Below are 23728 nucleotides of genomic sequence, written 5' to 3' on the forward strand. Positions count from 1 at the left end.
TGCCAAAGTAAAAATCACTCCATCGTTAAGGTCATATGTTAAGGTCCTCCCACAGGTTTTGGACGTGGTAAAACAGGGAGAAGCCCTTAGGAAAGATTCCGGGCAGACAGAAACTGTAAGACAGCCTCCTTTAAGACTAATGGTATCGACTCAGGAATTTCTTCCTCCTCTACCTCCATCACTACCCCTGTACCTACACTCATACCAGTTATATCCCCTAAACCGTCTAAACCCTCTAATCCAGCTGAGCAATTGGCCAAGCAAATGGATTCGCCAGGCGATTCTGTGATCCCAGAGATTCCAGAAGTAAGCACAGCTATGAGTTCGAAGTTAACTATGGAGTACACTGGAGGAGAAAACTCTATGGTAGAAAGTACAGGAGCTAGTGGTGGCGAGAAGGGTAGCGGTAAGAGCAGTATAGAAATGGGGAGGATCCTGGAGAGCGAAGGTCCCTCTGAGGTTTCTCTGGAGGTTTTATTTTCCACTATGTCTTCCGATATCAAAAAGGGGTTTGCTGTCTCGGAGTCGAACCAGGGAGAGATTAGACTTTTTTGTGAATCTCTCGAGAAAAAATTTGATCTCCTAAATTCTAGGACTGTGGTCCTAGAGAACTCTGTGGAGGGGCTTAAAGAAGACCTAGGAGCAGTTAAAGCTGATATCACAACACTCAGGAAAGATGAGGCTGTGCTCCAAGACAGATTAGAATCTCTGGAGAATAATTCCAGATGAAACAATCTGCGCCTCCTGAATGTACCTGAAGGAAAGGAGGGAGAGGATCTTAAAACCTTCATTGTAACCCTCATTAAAGAATCGGTTCAGATCGAGGATTCTGAAGAAGATCTGAAGAGGGATATACAAAGAATTGATAGAGATCCCTTCAGGAGGCACCCCAATCGAACAAAACCTAGAAAGTTCCTAATTAATTTCCTGACCTTCTCCTTGAAATAGAGAATATTAACAGCCGCTCTTAAACAGAAATCATTGAAACCCAGAGACTTTGCCTTTGAGATTCGATCAGACCTTTCACGTGTCACTTTAGATCGACAATGGGAGCTGGGTAGGAAAATTGAGGATTTTAAGAGATTGGGGGCTGTCGTCCAATTAAAATTGCCGGTGCAACTGAAAATCATGTTCAATAATAAAATGTATGACCTGAAAACAGTGCAGGAGGCGGAAGAGCTCTTGGAAAATTTAAAATAATCCTTCAAAGAGAAATCCCAGTTGTAATACTATTCCATATATTTACGAGAGATTGAGATGTAGAAACTTGATTGCGACAAGAAGCATTCATAAATCCATAGACATTAGTATAAAAACATGGTATGAAGCAATTAAGCTTCTAAATTGAACCGACTCAAACATACACGAGCTATAGTATGAAACATAGTAATACGATACTGGAAACAGCACTAGTAATAGCAATAGTTAAAGGTAGGGCAGAGTGGAGCACACCGGTAGGCAGAATCTGGACTCAGTCCAGGTAAATGGGGGTTGGGTTCTCCAGGGGGGAGAGGGAGGGGATGGGGAAGCACGGGTGGGGGAGCATAGGGGTAAAAGGGAAATAAAAATAAAATTCTCATTCGTCCTCCAACCTAGCTGTTTTTTATTGGCTACTGTTTTTGGTTTGGTGTCAATAACTTGAAGGATGGTGTACATTTAAGGTTCTGTCCACCCAATGGACAGAAGAGAACGCACGTACGATTCCATTACTTTGCACGAGTCTTAAGTATATCGAGACAACAGTTTGAGGAGGCAAGAAATGTTTAGCCCCTCGCAACTGGGGTGACGAGCCACTGGGGATAGTGAATAATTTCTTTCCACGGTCGATTATCAAGTTCAGGTCTATTAAAGCCAATAAGTGCCAAATTAGGAGAATTTTGGAATATACTAAAAATCAAGATACCCCGCAAAAAGCAGACTGCAGTTGGGATCGTTTTAAGAGGTTGTTCAAAGCTGCAACAGATTACTGCAGATTATAAGAAAGACTGCTTTACGTTTATACCAGTGCCTAATATTAACAGGAGTTAGAGGCACAATAACGCTGGACAATTGTAGTGATTAAACAATGATGAACAACAGAGAGTTTTGAAATGTTAGTCTTGAAAAAGATGGAATATTAAAGAGAAACCATCGAAACGCGTCAACGCTTTTTCTGTGGCATAATCTATGGGAACACTTTGTCCTGTATATGGTAAAATATAGTGTACCCAGGCTAAGTGAAGAAATTGTCCCATGTGATATGCTTGACCAATGACAAATCTTTGTGTCTAATGACATTTTTCTCTCTTTGTTTATGCAATTTTGTTTTGTATAATGTTTTTAATGTACTGTTTTTATATGTATGGAATTTTTTTTATATAAAAGACTGCGTCACATATCTAATGTGACTTTTATATGTTTAGAAATTTGTACAAGAGTGTGTAATAAAATAACATGATCTAATTGGCGGTTATAATAGAGATATTTATTAAAAATAAAACAGGGTGTATATACAATACTTGTAATCAGGATGGAATTTATTTAAACAGTTATATTGTTTTAATTAGAAACCAAGGGGTAACTTGCCTTTAATCTAAATCTGGGTTATACCTAAAGATGATGATGAGGCAAAATGCTTTATCCAACATCTGGAGGGAAAGATCAAGTACTCAATTGGGTGTGTCTTTTTATAATAAGAAATATAGACACAAATCAAGGAATGACTACATCCTGATCAGGAATTATTTAAGAGGTAAAGTCGAAGATATAGGTTACTTGACTCCCCACCTTTCGGATCGTGTGGCTGTATGGATGGATTTAAATCTTTCAGAAAAAGAACAATGGAAGGTATGGATATTTGACAGCACACTTCTTCTAGATGAAGCTGAAGCCGGCTTCTTATCTCAGGAGACAGAGTTCTTCCTAAATATTAATATAGGATCGGCAGAACCTTCAGTGGTATGGGATGCTCTGAAGTCATATTTGAGAGGCTTAGTAACAAATAGGATCTCCTACAAAAACAGGCAGTATAGGGAGGAAATAGCATCTACTGAGCGAGAAATGAAGGAGGTGGAAATGAAGATTAATAATGAAACCGATCAAGCTATTTGCCAAACACAAGTCGCGAAATTGAAAACTCTGAAAGACCTACTGGAGAATACTATTAAGACTAGGGTAGATGGGAGGTGAGCAAACTTGCTCATTTTGAATATGGTGAGAGGGCTGGAAAATTATTAGCATGGAAGGCCAAAACTAACAGGGTACAAACCTTATAAAACAAATTGACAACGCGCATACTAATTCATCGACAACTAAGGATGAAGAGATAGGAGAAGCCTTTTACACCTTTTTTAAAGATTTATATAACGAGGACAATGATGTAGATAGTACACTGGCACGCAAATGGCTAAATTCGATCAATCTCACCCCCTGAGATTCCGCCCAACGAGGAAACTTAGAATCTGAGATATCACAACAGAAGGTCAGGAAGGCGCTTCTCGCTTGCAAGGCAGGTAAGGCTGCAGGGCCGGACGGCCTTCCTGTAGAACTTTATAAAAGTCCGGGAGAGGCGATAATTTCATTCATGACAACCATCTTTAACAACATTTTAGTTGAAGGGGTTAGACCTCCTACCTCGTGGGGTGAAGCCAACATAACATTGATCTTAAAACCAGGCAAGCCTTCAACAAAATGTGGGTCATACAGACCTATTTCACTTCTAAACTCTGACTATAAGGTCTTCACCAGGATATTGGCAGATAGGTTGGGCGTGGTAGCAGGAGGCTTGTTGCATGCAGACCAAAAGGGTTTTTTGAGAGATAGAAATCTTTTTGACCTCACCCATTATTTTATAGGTGCGATCCACTTCGCCTCTACCTTTTCACTCCCTCTGGCAGCAATGACACTGGATGCCACTAAGGCATTTGATAGGGTCAATTGGAATTATTTAGCGGCCGTGCTTGAGAAGTTCAATTTTGGGCCAAAATTCCGCCGAACTATTAGTCTTATATATAGTGACCCTTCGGCAAGGCTTGTGGTTAACGGGAAACTGACCAGACCTTTTAGATTTAAGAGAGGAACCAGACAGGGCTGCCCCCTCTTCCCCCTCCTATTTGACATGTACATATAACCATTTGCTCAACGTCTTAGGGAGGAGACAGATATCACACCATTCAAAAGTGGAACATGGGAGAGGAAGGTAGCCCTATATGCTGATGATATACTAATTCTCTCGTCAGATCTGGAGTTATCTTTTCCTCATGTCATTAGTTTAGCGAGGGATTTCGGTCGGGTTTTGGGTTATGAGATCAATGCAGAGAAAACTGAAATCATGACTTGGAATCTGCCGGGGTGTCGACATCAAACCAAAGATGAGATGCGGTATCTGGGAGTGAAGATCGTCCAGGATATAGATAAGATTGCGAAGGCCAATCTTTTAAACATCTTAATAGAGTGTCAAAAACTCATGAAATCCTGGGCCCACCTTCCCCTGTCCATCTTAGGTAGAATTAACGTGATAAAAATGGCAATCCTACCAAAAGTCACCTTTCTTTTTAACACCATTCCTTTACACTTTGAGAAACAAGTAATCAATAAATTTCAGCAATCCATTAAATCATTTGTGTGGGATTATAAAGCCACACAGGAGGGAAAAAGGTGGTCTTGCACTCCCAGCTATACAATATTACGCCTGGGCTTTCCAGCTAACACATTCAAGAATGTTATTAAAATCCCCGGACTCATCAGTAAGGGGGAAAATGTTTCTAGCTATGTTGGATCAAGTGGTTATCACATGAAGGTTTTCTTTTTAAATACGGAGATACGAAATTCTTCAAGAAAGTAAGGCTAAAAGCCCTCATATATCGGCCACTATTAACAAATTAACAGGCTTAGAGTATTTCTCAAGGCTGGCTCCATTGTGGGACAGCCCGGGGGCACCAAGTTGTTTGAAGGATAAACTGGCAGTCCCTCTAAAAACAGCTGGGTTTCTAGTGTGGGGAGCTCTAGTTGTAGAAGGTTCACTCTTGGCTTGGGCATTATTTAATGAAAAACTGGAGGAGGGCATGTCATCCAGATTTAAATACCTACAACTAAAGAGTTGGTCCCAGAATCTTAAAAAACCGATAGGCTTGGGGAATACTCTGGAAGAACATTTGGTACAGAAGCCAGTAGGAAAGAAAGAAGTATCGTTCTTTTACTGGGCCATTGAAGAGGCAAAAGATGGTGATTTCAGATTAGTTGAAGAGTTGTGGGGAGGATCTATCCCAGAGATAGATTGGGCAGACCTGTGGCAACCTTCTTTTAACACCTTGTTTACAGTTGTAAAGCCAGCCTGGTTCAGAAGAAATCACTATTTTACCACACATAGGGCCTACCTATCTCCGGCAGGACTTTCTAAAATGACCAAGGGCCCCTCTGTTAGTGGTAAAAAATGTGATATGGAAAATGCCCCAGACACACATATGTTTTGGGCCTGCCCAGCCATCTCTGAATTTTGGGAGAAAGTCGGGAACACTCTAACGATCATTCTAGGATGTCCAGTACAAATCTCCCTTAGACTCATCATTTTTAGTATATCAAAAGAAATCACAGGCTCGAGCAGAGGTTTTTTATTCTATGCCATTCTGCTGGCTATATGGGAAATATGTAAGAGATGGGTTGAGGACTTACCCCCCACATACTCAGATTGGTTATCCTCTTTGTATAAAACTTCTAAGACTGATTTGGCTAGATTGAAAAATAGTAGTAAGAGTCATCTGGGATTGCCTGAAGAATTGAACTCCAGTCTAAATAGCTACAAACTGTTCTGTTTTAACAAGATCAGCCAGATAATTCTTGATCCTATGATTACGCCTCATGGGAAGCTCTCAGACTGTGCTGCGTCTCGCTGTGTCCTCTTGGTCCCCAGTTTCGATCTTGGGTGGGCCTTCAGTAACAGTCGCCGGTTTTAAGTAATCAGAAGAGAGCGCGACCACCCTCTCCTCAACAACAAGAGGTCAGCAATAGGAAGGAGGTTGGTCTGCTACTGGTAGGCGGGCGATAGATATGCTGGGTTTCTACCTCTAAGGCCTACATCTCATAACTGAGTAACAGTGGCAACCTCCTAATTTTCCTAGTTGTCTGGGGTTGGAGGCGAATGAGGAAAAAGAAAAAAAAATGTCAGCCTAAAACATGTAAAATATAAACAAAAAAATGGAGAACCAAAGTGGGCCCAAAAAGACATCACCACAACACCATCTAGATGAGAGCCTTCAAATGATATTTTGAGTGTGACAGCTCTTTGTGCTGAGTCAATATTCCAACTCTTCAAATAGAGATTTCTTCTTTCAGCAATGGATGTCACTCCTGCGAGAGCTGCAGATCTAACATCAACAAAGGAAATATCAGGAATTCAATCTGGAGTTCTATGCAGGGAAGGTTTCTTCTTTATGGCTAACAGGCTACGCCCCTCTGAAATTCCTAAACATTTAACTCACAAAATATTAAATAGATCAAATTATTTAGAGATATGATTGTATCTCTAAACAAATAGATTAATTTAAGTATGGGCTGAATGTCCCAGGCTACCTGCCCCACTTTGCTCTAAAGCAGGACACAGAAGCCAGGCAGTAAATCAACTGCACTGTGAAGCACAATGCAGGGCTTACCTTTCTAAAGCCCTTCAGTGCCACTGTAGTCTACAGTGGTATCCACTGTAGGCCAGTGTCTTAGTTAACGTCACAGTTTTGGGCATTGGTGTCTCCATCCCTGTGTGTTAGAGCAGGCGTCTATCATTCACAGGCATAGATCCCACCCTTTCCCATTCGTCACACGGTAGGAGTGTGTGCAAGCACGTGATTTGGTGCCTTGTCCTTGGTAATGGTAAGTGTTATAATGGCAATCTTTTTTTATGTTTATTGTGCTGAGACCCCTCTTCACTCTTCCCTCCCCCACTTTGACACACCAGGCCCTGGCTGCAGGTCTCTGGCCCTTCTAGAAGTGGAACTGCTGTATTTGTTCCCCTGCAAAATTGATCCAAAAGAGGAGCAGGGTTTTTGTTCCCTTGCGAAGTTGATCCGAAATATCAGAGTTAAGCGCAAAGGGAGAAATATGTGCTTATAGTAAAGACAATTATCTGATAGTTAAAAACTGACCCTGTCTTCATGCCCTTAACAGTAATGCCATAAACATGTATTGATTACAAATAATGAATGTTAAAAATGTTATGGTAATGTACTTAGCAATTTAATTCTGTTTATTTCATATATTTTACTTAATCTTGCATTCCCTGCAAGTGTTAGCTATTTCATCATGTTGTGTTTCTGTATTTTTTTCGTTGATCTTATTACTCTGACTTCGAGTCAGGCTAGGTGTTTATAAGGAGCTTTAGTTGGGAGCTCTGGCGCTGAGGCTGAAGGCAAAGCAATGTGCCTGTCAGTAGGTTGGCCTCTCTACAAAGCACACAGAACAATGGTCATGTATTCTAGGTGCAACTGAATTTCTGTGTAAATGTCTGTGAAGGGGATACACAGATATCATAATTTACAAGGTGAATGCGAAAGGAAATAAAATGCCTAAATGTGAGTGAGAGCAGTGTATGCTGGGGTGGTGAAGTGAGAGAGATGTGAGGAAGTGCATTCGGTGGAGAATGAACAAAGGGTGAAGAAGAGGAAAAAGAAGCGGTTGAAGATGTCCAGTTGGACGAGATGTGCAGAGAAAAAGGGCCTACTTATCTAGCATTAAGCGCCCATAACTGAAGGACACTACCCTTTCCACAGGCCTCAATAATATTCATTTAACAGACTCACAATTTCAGAATGAAATGTTTCCAATGTTAATTATTTATGACAAATCATTGTTGTTACTCATGTATCTTAACCCCTTCAGTGCCCATGACGAGATGGTCTCGTCATGGGCCGCGGTTGCGCTGTGCCCATGACGAGACCATCTCGTCATGAACTCCGCCCGCTAATAGAAAGCCCGGCACAGGGCGGGGAAAGGGCGGGGCACGCAAGAGGTTAAAGAGCTAACAACATTGACAAAGCCAATCGTACTTACAGGTTTTAGGCGTATGTCAGTTGTTGTGCTATATATCTGAATGCAATAGCATTTCAGAGAGAAATCAAAATACAGGCGGCACACTATGGGAATCACAGAAATGTATTCTACATGTTCCCTTCTAGAGATTTTTTCAGGCCACTTAAAGACATGTCTGCACATTTTTCTAAATGACTGATGGCAGCCAGCAGCTGTGGGTGCTTCTAGAAAGCCTGCTTAGAAGATTTTCTTCCAAAGTTGATGACGCATGCAGTGCAAGACACTGGGCAAGCACACACTTTAATGGCTGAAGTTGCCATGCTATACAATTTGCACATTACAGTAACTGTTGAACATATTAATGAAGTAAGATATGGGGCAGTTTGTAATGTGTTTAATATTTCAAGACTGGTTTCTAAACTTTGTTTTCTCACTAAATTAATTTGCATTAAAATGCACCATTTACCAATCTTGTTTTAAATTTATTCTTGAGAGGAGGACCAACCCTGGACCACACGCTTGTCCATTAAGCTTGCTTGCTACATAAAAAGTTTACACCCCACTACTTTGAAATGTCACCGGCTGCCGCTGGTTCAATGTATTCCAGCAAGGAAAGGCAATCTGACCCGTTCTGAACTGCAATAAACAAAGCATTCAATCCATCAATCAGGATTTGCATAGCATGGCTACTCACCCGTGAGGGACTCAAGGCTCTGAAAGGGGGGCTGCTGATCTGTCTGAGAGTGGAGATTCAGTCGAAGAGCCAGATCTTGAGGTCCTTCCTGAACTCGGTCAATGACGCAGATTGCCTGAGGTGGAGGGGCCGGGTGTTACAGGTTTTGGTGGCGAGGCAGGTGAAGGATCTTCCTCTGGTTCTGGTCCTGTGGATCCGAGGGACGGAGGCCAGGGTGAGCTGAGGGCAGTGGAGTTGTCTGGTGGGTGTGTGGAATGTGAGGCAGTGGTTCAGATATTCTGGTCCTGCATCATGGATAGGCATGTTTGAGGAGCTTGAAGGTTATTATCTTGTTGATTGGGAGCCAGTGGAGTTGTCGGCGGTGTTGTGTCATGTGGCTGTAGCAGGGAATGGTGAGGACAAGTCTGGCTGTGGCATTTTGGACATTCTGTAGTTCCCTGAGCTGTTCCTGGGTGACGCCGGTGTAGAGTGCATTGCCGCAGTCAAGTCTGCCGGGGATGAGCCCGTGGGTGACCGTCTTTCTGGATTCTGTGGGGATCCATCTGAATGTCTTTGGAAGCCGGCGGAGTGTGTGGAAGCAGGATGAGGATGCTGCATTGATTTGACAGTTCATTGTAAGCATGGAGTCCAGTATGATGCTGGGGTTGCATACATGGTCTGTAGGGGTGGGAGGGGTTCCAAGTGCGTCGGGCCGCGTGGAGTCATCCCAGGCTGAGGGGGTGGATCCCTGGATGAGTACTTTGGTCTTGTCTGAGTTGAGCTTGAGGCAGCTTTCTTTCATCCAGGTAGCGACAGCCTTCATTCCGTTGTGAAAGTTGATTCTAACAGCAGTGGGTTCGTTGGTGAGGTAAATGATCAGCTGGGTGTCATCTGCGTAGGAGACAATGTTGAGTCTGTGGCTTCTGTCGATGGCTGCGTGGGAGGCCATATAGATGTTGAAGAGGTTGGCCTCAGGGAGGAGCCCTGGGTACTCCTCAGCTGATCTCTGCAGGTTCTGAGAGGAGTGGAGGTAATCTGACTCGCTGTGGGAGGCCGGTCAGGTAGGTGTGCTTCCAGTCCAGTGCCTTATCATGGATGCCGGTGTCGTGCAGTCTCGTGATTAGGGTGCTGTGGGAGACAGTGGAAGGTGGCTGAGAGGTCCAGTAGGATGAGGGCTATGGTTTCGCCCCGGTTGAGGAGAGAGCAGAGAGAGCAGATGTCAGAAGTGGTGGAGAGGAGTGCTGTCTAGGTGCTGTGGTTGCTTCAGAAGCCAGACTGGGAGGTGTGCAGGACGTGGTTCTCTTTGATGAACTCGGAGAGTTAGGTGTTGATGGCCTTCTCGATTACCTTGGCTGGGAAGGGAAGGAGGGAGTTGGGTCTGAAGTTATTGAGGTCAGTTGGGTCGGCGGACGGTTTCTTCAGCATTGGGTTGATCTTGGCGTGTTTCCAGTCATCAGAGAAGGTGGCAGCTTATATAGAGCAGTTGATGGTGCAGTGAAGCTGGGGGACGATGGAGGCGGCTGATCTATGGAAGATGTGGTACGGGCAGGCATGCGATAGGGCTCTTGAGTGGATGCTCTTCATGGTCTTGAGTGTGTCATCTGTGGTGAACGGAGTCCAGTTGAGCATGATCTGTTGGGGTGCGGCATTGTTGCATGCGGTGGTGGGCATAGTGGCAGGGTCTTGGTTGTCACAGTTGTCTTAGATCTTCCTGATCTTGTGGTGGAAGAAGGTGGCAAGTTTGTTGCAGAGGTTTTGGGAGGGTGGGACATCTGTGTTCTAGCTGTTGGGCCTGGCAAACTCCTTGATGATGGCGGAGAGTCTCTTTGCTGTTGTGTGCATTGGTGTTGTTGATTATGTCTTGGTAGGCCATTTTCTTTGTGGTTTTGAGGAAAAGGTGGTGTGGATTTTAAGGTTGTGTGGGTTTTCCAGGTTTTGTTGTTCCTCCATCTCCTGTCAAGATGCCTGCAGGCGCGTCTGGACTCATGGAGGGCGGGAGTGAACCAGCTGGTTTTCTTGGAGTGTTGTTTGCCTGGTGTCTTCTTGAGAGATGCCAGAATATCGGCATAATTGGAGAATGGTGAAGGTTGTGCGCTGCGGTGTTGGTGTCTGTTGTTGTTGGCAGAGTGGTTGTGCTGAGGAAGTCGATGAGACATTCTTCGGTAGCCTAGTTCCAGATCCGATGGGGTGTGCGATTCTGTGCGGTTGTGTGTGGTGGGCATGGTGAAGGTGAGATATACACAGTGGTGGTCGGTCGGTGAAGTTATTGAGGTCAGTTGGGTCGGCGGACGGTTTCTTCAGCATTGGGTTGATCTTGGCGTGTTTCCAGTCATCAGAGAAGGTGGCAGCTTATATAGAGCAGTTGATGGTGCAGTGAAGCTGGGGGACGATGGAGTGCGATTCTGTGCGGTTGTGTGTGGTGGGCATGGTGAAGGTGAGATATACACAGTGGTGGTCGGTCCAGAGGAGTTTGATGGTTTGGCTGTAGGTGAAGTTCCCGCTGCTGGAGAAAACAGGGCCGAGAGGGTGTCCGGCTGTGTGGGTCAGTGTGGTGACTAGCTGCTTGAGTCCGATGTTGGCGTGGTTCTTCAGTAGGGATGCGGTGCCTTGAAATCAGTAATGAGGGACTGAGGGACTGTGCCGTGGATGCCCCATAAATTCCTGCTCTCATTGCCACATGGGAACCAGCATTATTATTATTATTTTTTTTAAGGCAGAATCCACTTTTTTGTCTGATGAGTCCCTTAAAATGTTCTCCTCTGCCATGGAACAGCAACTCACAAGGCTGGCACCAAGGAGTTGACATTGGATATTGTCCGTCAAAACAGAGTCCATATCCTCGAGGGAATATTGACATAAACCGGGGCAACATAATCTTATCCAGATTTTTCCACTCCTGTTTGATGGCATCCTTAACAAACTGAGGGATAGGCATCCTGGACCTAAATGGCCATTGGAATTGCCACAACAGGGATTCATGAGAGGTTCCAGGCTTATAAATAGGAGGAAAACCCATATTTTTCCATATATAGGCCAATGAGTCCCCAAGCATTTCTTTTGTAATATACTTCCCCATGAGATCAGTAGGGATAGGATTTTCATCTGAACACTCTGAGTCCCCAGATACAGACACCTCCTCTGACAATTATCAGTCTATCAGCAGGATGAGTCTTATCCTTGAGGGCAGCCAAGGTTTCCAAAACAATCTGCCTGATTTTCTCCCCCTCCTCCCCATGCTTTCTTCTGTCCTTTGGGACAGGAGACCAGGCAGGAGAAGAAGAAGCAGTAAAAGGAGGAGTAGTAGCATGCATCTTCTTTACTAAACGTTTTCTAATTGTGCCCAGAGAACAGCAGACCTGTCTGTCTGTTTTAAATGGTGATGCAAAGCACCCTTCTTCCAGTGTTTCCTAACCGAAAAGACATGCATGCGTGTACTGGGGCTTGCCATACTGCTTACCATACTGGGGATGTACAAGCTTCCACACATCGTGTATGCACTTATCAAAGACTCTCCCTCCCATCCTATCGGAGAGAGAGTCATGATGCAAAAAGATGCCCGCATTCTGCATTCCCTGCCCTGCAACCTAAGACACAATCCAGGACAAAAACACTAGGAGAGAACTATGCATCCTCTATCCTAGTGTCGGCTGCTCCCCCGACGGAGGTCTGTCATCTTCTGAGCCTGGCAGGAAAGGAGAGTCAGGCCCCAGGTAAGGCACAGCCCCAACCCAGCCAGGAGCTCCCCAAACTCGTCCCGTCACAGGAAACAAGAAACAGGAGGAGCCATGAGTGATATTCCCCTTTATGGCACCCAAGTTGGGTGGGTGGGAGTAGCCTTCAAGGACTCTCCTGTTCTTTGTTCCAGCCGCGAGATGACATCACCTGACTTTGTAATGACTGACTACAATTATATTAATACAATTCAAAATTAAATAAGTATACCATTTAAAAACATTAATATAACATTAAAAAATATATTTTTTTAAATTAAAACATTATTTAATCAATCAATAAAAATACATTGAATTACAATGAATAATAACAATAAAACATTATAAACATATAAAAACAAAAACATAAAAATTTAAATAAGAAATAAAAAAGGCAATAATAAAAGAAATTCAATTAATATTTAAATAAATAGAAGAAAAAGTAAAGACGTATTACCACTCATAACTAAGCAATAATAGGGAAAGTGTTGGACTTGCAGTGGTCAAATTTACTATTCCTCCTCCAATCTTAGTAATGATAAGGAAAGTGCTGGGCATTTGGTGGGGTCAGATTTACTATTCTCACTGCAACGTAAGTACAGAAAGTATTAGACATACAAAGTTTATATTACAAACAAAAATAAAAATGGTTTACAATTTTTTTAAACTATTTTCTATTAAAACACTGACAAACAAATAAAATGAATAATAAGAAACATAAATTATTGGTTTCATGAACATTTTGAAAAACACTTAAAATTATTACAAATAATACCTCTAACAAACACAAACAAATAAATAAATTGATCCTACACCCAATTAATTAAAGATCAACAAATCATTAAAATAAAAGATAATAAACTAAATTGCATAACTACCAATTAAATAATATAAATACAAAAAACATACTTATACATTAAAAATGATACTTTACATAAAATATCTGGCAGTCTTACAGCAAGGTTTTGGCTGGTTTGGCTGGAACAAAAAGTTGAATACATTTCTAGATACTTTTAAAATCCATTTTACCTTCAAACCTCACATTTACAACAGTAACAGGTCATTCGAGGAGTTTATTGCAATACCACAGGAAATGCCTTAGAATAGCAACCCCATTAGTTTCACAGATGAGTCTATCAACAACTTCCAAGCCTTCTTTGCTGAATTTAAGTACACGTTAATCCACAGGATCAGACATATTCACCTCAGGAGGAAATTTAAAAATCTCTCAGTTTCCACTGTTGAGAGAGCAGGTCTCCCCTTTGTGTGTCAGACCTACTCTTCTATCTATGTTGCCTTCTCTTTTAAGACAGATGATTGAGTAATCAGGTGTCCATAAAAGACCCATGATAGTTTCACATGTTTTGTTTAGACAGGGTTCAGTGAGAATTATAATGTCTAGATGTTGTGTTAAGATGGCGCCTGCAATTTCAATGTTTGGCTGCAGATCAATAATTGTAGAAGAGGCATTTGAGAGATAGTTTGGTTTCTTTCCCAAAGTGGAAGAGATGCTCTGGACCTCAATCAGTTTTTTTTTATTATTTGCTGTTTTTACAAGGTAGCGTGTAGGTTCAGGGTTGAGGGCTTTAAAGTGTAAATTAATCTTGAAAGAATGTAGTGTGAGGCTGACAAAGAGAGAGCATATGATTTTAGAGTAGGTAAGGAGGGTGGATTTAAGGTAGGAGGGCAAAGGGAAGTGTAGGAAGGTTGGAGAGATGAGATGAGTGATGAGTAGTAGAGGATGGAATAAAGAAGATGATCCATGATGAAGGGAAAAAGGAGGAATAAGAGGTGAGATGGTGGAAGATAGGAAAATAGTAGCGATGATGAAAGTGAGGTGGATGTGTATTTAGATGATGAGAAGTAGTTTTCACTCAGTGGAGTTTGCATGGGAGAATCAGGATTATTAATTGAGAAAGAATAACTGATTCAGTGGTAAAGGTGTGATGAGGGAAGAGAAAGTAGAGGATAGACTGAGATGAAGTTGGAGTGATCTTGTCTTGTATTAGGAGAGAATGATATATATTTCAGATACCTTGAGGTTGTGACCAATGGACAGATCTATGATCATCCCATAATTAAAAACAAAAGTAGATAGGTTAGCTCTGAGAGAGGACCAGTGAGAGTTGATTTGTTTCCATAAGAACCCCAAGCTGTCTTTGGCTGATCCCAAATTATTTGCTAAATATTAAAGTATTGGGCCTTTAAAAGGCAGTTAAAAACCCTTGCTGAAGGTGTGCATCAAAACCTTACACAAATCTTTACCCACAAACTGTCAGAGTACTCTCTTATTCTTCTATCACTACTAAAATATTAAGCCCCACCATTTCCATGAGCCCCACTTGCCATGCAAGTAATCCTTCTCACTTCCTAGTCTAGTGGTCTGCACTTCATTTTCCTCACCATTTGTCAAGTTTTTTCAATCTTCTTTTTCTCTGCATGGACACTGAATTGCCTTTCTTGAATTGCTTTCCTTAAAACAGTGTGTAGGAAATTGGGTTACTGGCTGAGAGAGGGTGAAACCCTACTCAAGCAGAAACCACAAGTCGTGTCAGGGTGAAACACAAGCAAACCCCAAACTAACCTATGCTTAACACTCTGGTAGCTTTGTACAAAGCAGTTAGGTTTAATTTAAAGGCAATGTATTAAGTATTTATGCAGCATTTCAAACAGAAACAAAGTGAAAACACAACACAAGAAAAATCCAAAACTAATTTAGAAAGATAGAGTAAAATGTAATATTATTATTTGACACCAGAGGCATAACGAAATATAAGGGGGCCCACGGCAAAGTACAAGGAGTGCCCCCCCCTCTACGGCCCACCACTTACCACTTTTGCTACGGGGGGCCTGGGAGCTCAGAGTCCCCCGCACTGTGGGGACTGATGTTACAGGCTGGGTGTCATGATTGGTCATTGCAGGAGACTCACATTGATGGTCACCACGAATTGTTGATGCTGTAGCGGGAAGTGTAGATCTCGTATTGCCTGTTGCTGCTAGCCGTTGCTGTAGCATGAATAGCTGGGTACACCGGAACTTCGTGTTGGCAGTCATAATAACTTTGTACAAATGGGCCTGTTCATGGTCCCAAACAGCCGAAAAAGCCCAAAACTTCAGGATTACTCCTTTTCTTGGAGGCGGAGTTCAACAGATGCCACACTGTTAGGGCTGGCATCCTTGGCGTAGTTTCCCCTGACTTTTTGCCTTCTGACCTTCTGATCTGCTGACTTTATTTTTGCTGGCTTTAGGATTCTGGGTACGTTACCACTGCTAACTAGTGCTAAAGTGCATGTGCTCTGTACTCTAAACTTGGTAACATTGGCCTATCCACAAATGGGATATGTAATTTACTTATAAGTGCCTAATAAAGTGCACTACATCTGCCCAGGGACTGTAAATTAAATGCTACTAGTGGGCCTGCAGCACTGATTGTGCCACCCACTTTAGTAGCCCTCTAAACACATCTCAGGCCTGCCACTGCAAAGCCTTTGTGGGTATCTTAAATTGAAATTTTGATCTAGCAAGTTAACTTACTTGCCAGGCCCCAAACTTCCTTTTTCTTACATATAAGTCACCCCTAAGATTGGCTCTGGGCAGGTCTACAGGCAGGGTGTTGTCTATTTGAAACGTAGGACATGTACTTTTAAGTTTTGCATGTCCTGGTAGTGAACTACTCTTAAATTAGTTTTTCACTACTGCAAGGCCTATCTCTCCCATAGTTTATTATGGGAACTGTCTTATAACATTTTATAAGTGTAGTTTCCCATTGGGACAAAATAAGAAAATCAAATTTGGGTGAAGTTGGTTTTTAAATTGCAGTTCTGGAAGTGCCACTTCTAGAATGTTAGAAAACGTTTCATACAAGGTTTCACTCCTTCCCTTGTTATCTATAATCGTTCAAGAATAGACTGTAATCTGTAGATGCGTGCGATTGGGGAGTACTCGTATGGGGAAGGACAGTATCGTACAGGAGTTTAGTTGAATCACACTAGTTTGTGTAGTAGACATCTTAGAAATGAGTTTGGGGTAGAAGGGTTTGGGTAAGGTGGGTGTTAGGATGTGTATTTGGTTAGTGCACAGGAGTTTTTTAAGATCAGAGTGGGGGACTGCTGGTTAATGGGTGATGTGGGTGTCGAGCATGATCGTTGGGACACAGTTCAGCATATTGAAGGTTTTATTTGTACAGACAGTTTAATAGTCTCTTTTATCTGTTCTAGAGACCCCTGACGAAGAGCCGTATGGCTTGAAATGCATTGGGTATGATCTTATGAACCTACTCCGTTGTATGATTGACCTGGACGTGTCACTGTCATAAAGCCTGGATGGGCATGCAGTAAGCATGAGAAAAGTTCAATAAAGAATCTTGGTGAAATCCCACTGTCTCCGTAGTGATTCAAAACATGAGGATAATTGAAGAAATAAGGAATTATGAAAATATTGGTGTCATATGGTTAAAATGGACTAATCAGAAACAATTGGTTTATTGTTGGGAACATTCCGTACACTGCAGTGCGACAGTTGGGTGCATGAGCAATGTGCCTTTTTGGAACTTTCGTTTTATAGCTGTGACTGTTATGCTTCACAGCAGCTGATCGCACGCATCTACAGATTACAGTCTATATTTGAATGAATATAGATAATATGGGAAGGAGTGCAATCTTGTATGAAATGTTTTTTGCTTCGCAATTAATATCGTCCCAAAAAGGATTGCACCCCAAGGAGAAAGTTGAGTTTGGTTAAATTATTGAGTGAAAGTATTTCATCACCTCAGAGACAGTGAAAAACTGGAGTGGGTTCTACGATCGAGATAACACTGAGTGGGAACAACAGCAGTTGATTCAAGAGACAGTTAATTTTATTTTGTTTGGTTTCTTTCAGTAGTATTGATTTTGTGTGTTTCAGTGGACACTTTTCTCTTTTTGGCTCATGTATTCATTTTTTCAGAGACATTATTGCGGTTTTTATTTTACAGAGACAACTGTATGGTTTCATGAATCAGAGTTAATTTTGTGATTGCGTCATATGTCATTTGGGGTTTTTTGTTACATGGGGTTCAGCATGATAGGATGGCTTGTCATTTACATTTTTCATTTAGGCTCGGGGAAGTGCATTATGGGTGATTGAGTTCTTTGACAGAATGTTTGAGAAATGAAGCACGTTTATTGGGTGGATAGGTCAGGTGAGGATAGTTAATTGGGGAAACCTCAGGTTTAATTAGGAACATAATTGAGAACAGGGTTTAAATAATGGACCATACTAAGAAACAAGTGGTTTATTGTTGGGAACATTCCACACACCGCAGTGAGACAGTTGGGTGCATGAGCAATGTGCCTTTTTGGAACTTCTAGAATGTTGGCATTTTCCTACTTAAACTATTTGGTGTCTTCTGCTTGTCTTGTAACATCTTATAAGTGTATTTTCCCATTGGGACAAAATAGGAAAATCAAATTTGGGCGAAGTTGGTTTTTAAATTGCAGTTCTGGAAATGCTATTTCTAGAAAGTTGGCATTTATTTAGTAAGCCATTTGGTGTCTTCTGCCTGTCCCTGGAATACACGTCCGGGGTGGGTGACATTTGTTTTACTACATTCCCTCTAGATAGCCACACACAAAGGCAGAGTAGGTGTGACTGAGCAGCCATCTGCATGTTGATGGGTCATACTGAGGCAGGATGAGAGGCAGGAGCTGACACCTGCACCTGAATAGTGCTGTGCTTGTATCCACACAAAGTACTGCATACCCCCCTGTAGTGAGTCTGTGGCCAGGGTAGGAAAGGAAGGGTCTTGTGCACTTCAAAACATCTCTGTGAAGTCTCCCTACTCCAAAGGCCAAATTGTGTATATGTACTGGACCTCTGACACCATGATTTAAGAACTTTGCTGGCACCAAAGACATTCTGCAGGGAAGAAGGAGGGTGGACTGCCACTTTGCTACCTGCTTTGCTGTGCCTGCCTGCTGCTTCTTGGATGGGAGTGAGAAGAACTGGATCTGTTCTCTATATCCTTGAACACAAGTTTCTCCAAGGGTTTGCTGGCTTGCTGGCTTGCTTGCTGTTTTGAAGTCTCAGGGCCATCAAATAATTCCTTCAACTCTTTTCAGCTGCTGGAATCTGCCAACTGCCAGTCCCGCCCTGCCAAGAGGTGCCAATCAGTCCCGGGCCTTGAAAGTGGGGTCTGCATCTGTTTTCCCACAAAAATCGACGTAGTGATGATTTTGTGCCAATCAGGACCGACACAGTACCCTTTGATGCTGAGCCACTTCCAAGACATCCCTGTGTGGCTCAATGATGACACGGGACCTGACTGTGAGGTTTAACACCAACGCAGCGCCTGCATCATAAGGAACACAACGATGACAAAGGACCCGACTATGAGGCTTGACAACGATGCAGCACTTGCATTGTAAAGAGTTTTACAGCGACATGGCATCTGCCAGCTAGGCTTGACGATGATGCATAGGCCTAATTGTATATATTGAAACTGACGTGTCGAGTCTTCAACACCGAGGCTTGCTCATTTCCAAAGTACTTTTTCAGCAGGTCCTGTGTGGGTCTTGTGGCCGGCCTGCCCTCCATCGTGGTTGGCTTGAACTTTGGATTCACCCTGGTCGAGCGCGACCTCCAGTAACCCTAAGCGCTATGACTTCTAAGCATTATACTGCAGTTTATTCTTTAAAAAATCATATCTCAAGTTCTACTTATTGGATTTCTGCTTGGTTTTGGTCTTGTTTTAGTCAGATAAATATTCCCTATGTTTCTAAACTGGTGTGGAGTCTTTTGTGGTGTTTTCATTCACAAATACTTTACATGCTGCCTCTTAAGTTAAGTGCCAAGCTGCCAAAGGGTGAGCACAGGACAATTTAGGTTGTGTATCTGACATATCTAGGCTAGGATTGAGGGTCCTACTTGGACAGGGTGCAAACCTCTGCCAACTAGAGACCCAATTTCTAACACACACCAAGAGTCCAGGACCTAGGGGGACCTCTTGGGCATCAGGACCTCTTTCCGGCAGAGGCCAGAGGATTTCATACAGTTCCAGTTGCGGGTCCGGGCAGCAGGTAAGATGGGCAGATGCAGGGAGTCCTCAGGAGCTTCTCATGTCCTTATAGGTCAGAATATGTGGTCAGTCAGCTGACCTTTGGAGTCACTTCAGCCTGGGATGAAGGGTTCAAGTCCAGTCTTAAATTCCCACCAAGCAGGGCAGGCCTCAAGTAGCAGTGCAGCAGGGTGTCCTTCTTCTGTAGTATCAATAGGTCCAAAGGGTTTACTGAAGAGTTAACCAGTGCTAAAGTGCTTGTGCTCTCTCCTTAAAACATGTTAGATTGGCTTATACCTAAATTGGCATAATTGATTTACTTGTACGTCCCCAGTAAAGTGGCAGTACCTGTTCCCAGGGCCTGAAAATTATACCCTATTAGCAGACCTGCAGCACTGATTGTGCTACCCATTTAAGTATCCCTTTAAACATGCTTTAGCCCTGCCATTGCAGAGCCTGTGGGTGCTGTTTTAAACTGCCTTCTTGACCTGGCACAATAAACCTTTTGCTAGGCCCAGACCTTCCTTTTTAATACATATACGTCACTAGGGTAGGCTTTGGACAGCCCAGAGGACAGGATGCATTTTAGTTAAAAGGTTGGACATGTACTTTTACGTTTTACATGTTCTGGTAGTAAGAAACTCTTACATTTTGTTTTCACCACTGCAAAAAGTTTCTCCCTTAGGATAACATTGGTGTTGCCAAATGGGAAGAAATAACTAGTTAATGTTTGGTGTCTCTGGAATCACAATTTAAAATCCAAACTTATGGTAAAGTCAGATTCAAATTGCAATTCTGAAAAGGCCACTTTTCGAAAGTTGTAACAGGTAAGGTGCCAACAAGGGATTTAATTCAGTCTGAAATATTACTAGTTTATCAAATGTTAAGGATGTCTAGCAATGATATCATAAATTAATCAATACACAGTATTTGACTGTTTTGGTAATGAAATAAATTCAAACAAATGGGTGTAAGTCTTTAGGTAACTAGTCATCAATGTATGGAAACCCATTTCCTGAATTATCAACAACAGAGTCTGCCCTAACCATAGGGAAAAAAACTGGTAAACTTAATTTAGCACTCACTAAAAGGGAAATTGGGCTTGACATCGACGTTCTGATCTCTTTAGTGATGAATCTGTGAGACCATCTTCAGGACAGTTGGTTCGATTGAAGATTCAAGACCCCATTGAAAACACATTTAAGAATACAGATAGTCAAAACATAACCTAAATTAATTTATTAGAAGAAGAAGAAAGACTCCTGACAGAGGTCACAAAGGTTCATATTAAATATCATGTGGATAGATCCCCTTTATCCCTAATATAGTGAAAACCATCACTAAGTAATGTAGGAGTGGGTCAGAATTTGAGAACTTACAGGTGATAACAACTTCTATATCTTTGAAAAACAATTTTATGAGCAGGTTAAAGGTGTAGCAATGGGGGCAGTTTTTGCATTAGACATAGCAAACATATCCGTAGCTAACTTTGATACCAAATATATTAATTGTATCGACAATCCATACAAACCACAAATAAGTAAGTGGATAATATATATAGACAACATTTTAAATATATGGAAGGGAAATTCTAAAAGTCTGTTAATTTCCATGATTGGATCAAGGGACTCAATACCAATCTAATATTCACTGTAGATTACAACCACTATAGTATGAATTTCTTGAACATCACAGTAAAAACAGAAGATCATAAACTCTACTCAACCCTGTTCACAAAACTAACTGCCAGCAACACCCTGTTGCTGTATGATAGTCATCACCCTCAGGCCCTTAAAGATAATTTACCATTTGGTCAATTTCTTTACTGACAACAAAATTGTTTTAAGATAGAGGACTACTTCCTAGAGGCACACATACTGAAAGAGAAAATGAAAGCTTCTAAACTTCTCAGAGAATCAATAAAACATGCATGGTATAATAATAGAGAAGCTCTCTTTGAAATAAAAAAATGTCCTACAGAGTCACGTCTAGTATGTGTTTCGACTTATGGCACCTTATCCAATAGGATCAAAAAGATAGTATACAAACATTGGAGTCTTTTAAAAAAGGTGTGTCAATGTTTAAAGACAGACCACTTTTCACTTTTAAGAGAAGCTCATACTTAAGAAACTGACTTTCTTGAGCATACGAAAGAACCACACCCTCCACCATTCAACAAATGTTTCACCATATACCCATGGCAGGTTATTTTCAATGCAGCAATTGAATTGCCTGCAGCACAAGCAAAACAACAAAGAGTTTTTACATCAATGGGCAACAATTTGTAGTGAAAACTTACTACTACTGTAATACGCATAATGTTATATACTGTGTTGTCTGCCCTTGAGGTTTGCCTTATATAGGCAAAACCACACAACAGACACGCAAATGCATTGTACAGCATCAATCAAGAATTTGATGCAAAGTTGAGCATGCACCACTGATTGGACATTATGTACAACATAAACATTCAGAAAAGCAGATGACCAGGTGGGTAGTAGATGTGTTTAAACCATCTAAGAGATCGATTGAACAGTAGTGCTCCAAGGGAAGGGGGGTTCACCAAACCCCCTTATATGAGACCATAACTGGTCTCCCCGTAATAACAATACATTGCCCAATTACACACTAAGTCCAATCAAACAGATCAATTATTATGACACATTTCTTGTATATCCTGTTGGTCTTTAATTTTCTTTCTCTTTTGCCCAGCCAGCCAAAATGTTTTTCGTCATTTTAGGGTGTTCCCTACAACTTCCTCAGGGCTGGAAAATAACATTTAGTTGTAGTGTAGTGTGAGAACACCACACATTATACACATGTGTTTGTCTTTGAGCAAACCCAAACCTTCCTTACAAGTACATGGTAAATGGTGCGCTGCGAAATTCAAATCAAATGAATTCTTTGTCACATCCATAGAACATATTACACCACATTTAAAAGCTGTATATAAGCATGCATGTTTTATACAATATCAAAACTGAAATCAAGTGTTTCGATGGAGTGAAGTGGGACGTGGTGCAGTGAAATCATACCTCTAAATAGGTGACTATTTACGCCTCTCTGTAAAGGTCAATGCAGTCTCCCATAAAGTATGAACTAGTGATGTACAATCAAGCAGTATGTTAAAAGAATGCAGCGCGTATCTGTCTTCCTGGAATATCGCTTATTTATACCTAGATTGTAAAATGAGCAACTTTCAGTCAGTTTATCAACTCCAAATGCTCCCAAAGCTTAAACCACAAGAATATGCCGTAAGTCTCATAAACAATCCTACCTCCACGCTAGTTCTACTTCCGTCCCGGCAAACACTGCACGGATATTCCCTTTAGTACGTATTCTGTGTAACAATAGTATCACATTTAAAGCCTAATTTTAGAATGTTGTGATACATTTATAAAGTATAAGTATAATGAATATGGGAAGCTTATCGATGTCACCTTATGATCTCTATATTGCACTTATATGAAGCCTCCAGATTCGAGTTTCCTCAATATATATATTTTCATGCCCATGCAATGTGTATATCTATATCAGATAGCGTAAGTTTCTGTCATCTACAATAACAAAAAGTAAATATCCCAATGTAAATAAGGCATAGATCAAGTGTAAGTATCACAGCCGACAGTCTAGGCCTTCCAGTCATATTTTTATTTATTTATAAAGTTTTATATAGCGCAAACATGATCCTAAGAGATATCAGAGCACTTCACAATTACGGGAGGGAGGATGATCAGGAATGTACAGGCGTCAAATATATAACAAACTAAACAGTTACAAAGGGTGCATCAAAACATCACAGTTGCAAGAATAGCGGATCTGGGAGGGGAAGAAAAGATTAATTAAGGAAATATAGCAAATCAGTACCAGACGTGAAGGTGTAAGTCCAGTATCTTACAGCAGATGATCCAAACCCAAATTAAGGTAAGAACTTGCTCATAAGGAATCTTTTTACTTCCAGTTTGAAAGCAACCGTGGAGGTGAGTCTGCGAGCTTCAGGAGGGAGAGAGTTCCAGATCCTCGAGGCAGAGCCAGAGAAAGCTCTTTGTCAAGTTCACTTTTTGCGAAAGATCTGTGGTTTTAGGAGGAAGGAGTTAGCACTTCTTGAGGGTCTACCACCTCCATATAATTCTAACTTTTGGACTAGATACTTGGGGGTTTTGAAATGGAGAGCTTTGTGAGACAGGCAGGCAATCTTTAGCTGTATCCTTGCTTCAAAAGGTAGCCAATTTAGAGATTTAAAGACTGGGTAAATGTGCGCATCTCTTTTTTTGCCCGTGGACAGTCTGGCCGCAGCATTCAATGAAGCCCTAAGTG

The 23728-nt window shown here is 41.8% G+C and overlaps 1 protein-coding gene across 1 annotated transcript in view; it reads left to right on the top strand.

Annotated features, from left to right (window-relative positions):
* LOC146860290 (uncharacterized) overlaps window positions 1-16863 on the top strand; it is a 135844-nt gene extending 118981 nt beyond the window's left edge. The window contains exon 6 of the mRNA XM_085646332.1: window positions 16596-16863. The gene's annotated coding sequence lies outside the window, so the exon portion shown is untranslated. The remainder of the gene's footprint in view (window positions 1-16595) is intronic.
* The last annotated feature ends 6865 nt before the right edge of the window (window positions 16864-23728 follow it).

Source organism: Triturus cristatus, chromosome 3_1 (assembly GCF_964204655.1).
Source record: "Triturus cristatus chromosome 3_1, aTriCri1.1, whole genome shotgun sequence".
In the NCBI taxonomy this organism is placed as follows: domain Eukaryota; kingdom Metazoa; phylum Chordata; class Amphibia; order Caudata; family Salamandridae; genus Triturus; species Triturus cristatus.